This window comes from Penaeus monodon, unplaced genomic scaffold (genome assembly GCF_015228065.2).
Source record: "Penaeus monodon isolate SGIC_2016 unplaced genomic scaffold, NSTDA_Pmon_1 PmonScaffold_13862, whole genome shotgun sequence".
Classification (NCBI taxonomy): domain Eukaryota; kingdom Metazoa; phylum Arthropoda; class Malacostraca; order Decapoda; family Penaeidae; genus Penaeus; species Penaeus monodon.
The window spans coordinates 5,131-9,547 of record NW_023642891.1 but is presented as its reverse complement, the minus strand read 5'-3'; the positions used below and the strand labels follow the sequence as shown (position 1 = coordinate 9,547).

The following is a 4,417-nucleotide window of genomic DNA, read 5'->3' as shown; positions in this document are numbered from 1 at the left end:
TTTCCCCAATTATTTTTTTTTTTTTGGAAAAATTTTTTATTTATACGATTTTGCATGTTCGCGATTTTTTTTTTTTTTTTTTTTTTTTTTTTTTTTTTTTTTTTTTTGGGGGGGGGGGCAATTTTGTAATCATCAGATGTGTGTGTACAATACATTACACACACATATCCATCCATAAATACCGGGATTCATGTCCGCATAAATGTAAATTCAGCGATTTAAATAAACACTGGGGTATTTACCATTCAGATAAGGTATGTCAAATTAATTTTAATATTTTTTACCTTTTTTTTGAAAAAGGGGAAAGCAGGGCTTGCTCCAATTTGGCGGATCACCCGGCCCACTCCCTCCGGGGAAAAAATATCTTTCCCCAATATTAAGTAAAATTTTTAAAAATAAGATAATACATACCTAAAAACCCTTTATCCATTCCCCCAAAGGGGTTTTGCTAAATTTTTTGGGAAATTACTTTTAATTACATTTTGTCGTTATTTCTTAAAAAAATTAAAAATGTCAAACGGGGTCGCTAGTCACCGGTTAATTATTAAAATAAAAATTAAAAAAATTAATTTTATGACTCTTTGACACAGTAATTAAAAAATATTTATATATCAAATTAGGGGTCTGAAAAATAAAAAATATTTTTCTACTCTGTGCACCTTGATTTCATTACAGGTATATAAGTGAAGATAGAGCTATTGTAACTTTTTTGTCAGAAATGAAATAAAAGGTTGAACCACTCTGCCACAGAACCCCAAACCAATTACAACACTTTCAAAGAAAATATTCTTCATTTTTCCATTCTCTTTGATGAAGATATGAACTAATTTAAAGGTGTTGCTTTTCCAATTTTTGAAAAGGCTATCCAAAAGAGCTGATTTTAAAAAGGGCTTCCACAAAAGGGGACACATTTGCTTCCCTTTTGTCGGTGATCGGTGAAGTATGAAATTTCAATCTAGGAATATGAAAAATATTGGCGTAACACCACCCCCCCCCCTTTTAAAAAAACAGCGATTTTAAAACGGTTTTCTGAGAAGGAGATTTATGGGGTGGATGGGAGGTATTGCACTCCCTCAAGGGTTGTCTACTATGTCTCGGGAAAGGATATTAACATGAAATTTTAAAAAAACCCGTTGATACCCCTAATCAAAACTTTAGTACACCTTAAATGGGAATGTGTGAAAGCCCTTCCCCCCCAGGGGACATCTAAGCCCCCAAAAAATATTAAAGTGCATAAAATGAAGTAATGCAGTATGGATTTTTATATAGAAGTTGAAATACCCCCTTACGTAAACTCAAACATACTTTTGCGAATTATCAGAGAAAAAAACCCTAGATCACACGATCCCTAAACACTTCCCAAGCTTGAAATAAATTGTTACATCATGTTTAAATAAAACATTTGAAAATTTCGTTTTTATATTCCTTTGCCTGGATTTAAGTTTATTAGTATTCGTTTAAGACGAAATTTTTTTTAATGTTTACAATCTGTTTACACATTTTATGTCTACTTAAAGGGCATGGTATACATAACGAGATTCGTTTTCGTTGTTAAGCACGTTTTCGATTACCCCAGACTTCGCGTTATGCTGCTCCCAAAGTCAACTTTTCATAAGTAAAGGGGGTTCAGAACTAAAGGGGGGAATTAATAACTTCAATTAAAAAAACATAACTTTGTAGCGAAAATGACTTACTGATAAAAGGGCATCAATAGACACAAAGCACATTTTGTATCAACCGTACGGTTTTAAAAGTAATAGTACGAAAAAAAAAAATGTTTTCAGGGAATTGTTAGCTTTTGGAATCAGAAAATTTAGTTAACTATAAGCACAGATACTAAATCACTTACGGTCCCTTTTTTGGATTTTGAAATCCACAAAGCAGAAAATTTACACCTTTATTAATATGATTATTTTTCCTCCTTGTCGGGAGTTCTCAAAATTTCTTGAACACTTCATTGGACTGACTTTAAACCACTCAGCCTGTGTGATCCTCCTCTCAACATCGGTAACCGAGTCAGAACGGTCATAAATCTCTCAAGAAAAACATTTGAGAGCTGCTTCCCGCTCAGAGGATTCACTAACGTCCTCTCGGGGTTTAAACATTTTCCGAAATCTCGGCGAAAAACCCGGGCAATCGCACTAAGAAGGACCCTAAAAAAGTAATCAACTTTCCCCTTTTTACTTTCTTTCACAAACTACATTTTACTGAGCTCTTTTTTCTAATACAACGGTTTTTCACCTTTTTATGCGATTTTGTATGAGTAATAGTGGACGACTTTGCCCTTTTAAAAATATTTACATAATCTACCCCTATTTACAATGGTTTACACAAAAAAGGGGGAAAACTTAAGCATATATATACTAGTTTAAAAAACACTACATTAAATCACGGGGCACAGGGACAAACAAAACTTCATTTTGTCTATTCCACTGATCTCCATAAAATTCAGGTGCACATTTTAGGTCCTACAAGAAAACAAATAGGGGAATAAAAAGTTATGTATCTTTAAACCGTTTTTCCATGGTTGATGTTTAAAAGGGAAAAATTTTCCTCCCAAAGCAATGTTAAATTTTTCAATTTTTTAATTCTGTTATGTTCAAACTATTGCTTATATATTTTGGTTTAACGTAAATACATAACCATTTACTTTTATGCGTGAATCCCTTTTTAAATAAAAAAAACAACGTTTTTCCCCGGGGGGGGCTAAGCTTCGCATATGGACTTATAATAGGTTTTTTTCATATATCTTCTTTCCCTTATTCTTTACGAATCCTCAGTCTACCTTTTTGGTCAATTCGCTTTCCCTACATTCCAAAATCTGGTTTCCCTTCAAAAAGCTAAACTTTGCCCTTTTTTAAAGATTTCCGGGAGGGGAACAACTCAATGATCTTACTCAATTTTTTTTAAGCCACTTCGGGGTTCAAACTCACCCTTTTAAAAAATAAAATATAATTAATCTAAAATTTTTGTTTTAAGGGGAATTCTGCATATTTATTTCCCTATTTTTGTAAGACTAATAGGGTTTCACCCTTTCATCCCGGTAAAACATTAATTGCTTTTCCATTTTAAAAGTGTGCGGTGTGTGGGCACGGGGTATGTGTGTGTGCGTGCAATTGGGGGATGCGATGCGTGTGCTGTGTGTGGTACATACATAACACGTTTTGTGGTCTACCTATATAATATTTTTTCATTTTATCTATTCTGAGATAAATCTCCAAAAAAATATATCTAATATTGGTGGTGAATTTATTTTTTAAATAATGAAAGATAGATATTTTTTATTTGTACAACTCCAAAGGTTCGAATATTCATAGTAATTTCAGAATACAAATCAAAATTTATACAAATTTGTAAAAAATTTTCCCGTATAAAAAATATGTAGGCAAATTTTCCTTTTTTAGGGTAGTTTAAAAGAAATCACTGGGTATTCAAACTGAAAATATTTTAAAAGATGACACCATTTAAGAATCTTCACCCATAATGTTTTACGGTGGTCTATGGGAATTTTTTTTCGCATAACCCCGTGCAATAAGGGGGGTAGGGGAACGCAGTCCCCCCCTACAAAAATTGCGCATCGATTAACCACATTGGGGTTTAACGCAGGGGGCACGCCACCGGGGCAATTTGGGGAGCCCGCCCTGGGAAACCGCCTTCGTATCACGGTATCTCCTGTGCCGGTAAGTATGCAAAACAACTCACCCGCTGACCCACGCTCAACCCCTTTTGAGAAACCCCCGCGCTCTGTAACATAATACAAATATAAATGGGCTTTCTTTTTCGAAGTTTACATGAACTACACTTAGTTTATATTTTTAAAGCTTTGGGGAACAAGACGTCAGTGATAAAAATCCCATCATTCCCTAAAATTTTAGATTAAAAGCTTTTTTTTCCCCGCGTACTTCGGTTTTTTACTTTTCATCTCGTGACTTTATGGGCAATTTTCTAAGTACTATAATTTTGAAAACCCACATGCACTCAACATATTTAAAACCCTTCATAAAACTATAAAAACAGGGGATACAATTACGAAAATATTCGCAGAAAGTTAATATTTAATTATTTAAAAGCACACAGGGGAAAGCATTTTCAAATCTGTTATATTCGTTGACTAATACAAAAATCGCAAACTCTCTCTCTTAAAATTTTTTATATAATATATAATAAATATATATATATAATGTATATTAGTATGTAATTTTATAAATAATTATAATAAATATATATATATATATATATATAATATATGGAAAAAAAAACGAAAGAAAATTTGTTCTTTCTGGTTACTTGAGTAAACATTCTATGATCGTTTACTATTATCAATATCTACTATATAATTTATATATCACGTCATTTTCTTGTTTTTGCAAATACAAAATATGTACAAAAGTTTCGTGGGTGGTGTTTGTATGGCGAC

General features: G+C 32.8%; 1 non-coding gene and 1 pseudogene across 1 annotated transcript; both read right to left on the bottom strand.

Moving 5' to 3' along the window:
• Window positions 1-1,972: 1,972 nt before the first annotated feature.
• Window positions 1,973-2,169, bottom strand: LOC119569277. Its single transcript, XR_005228240.1, has one exon. It is a non-coding gene; the product is annotated as a small nucleolar RNA U3 (small nucleolar RNA).
• Window positions 2,170-3,534: 1,365 nt separating this feature from the next.
• LOC119569276 lies at window positions 3,535-3,688 on the bottom strand (annotated as a pseudogene).
• Window positions 3,689-4,417: the final 729 nt, after the last annotated feature.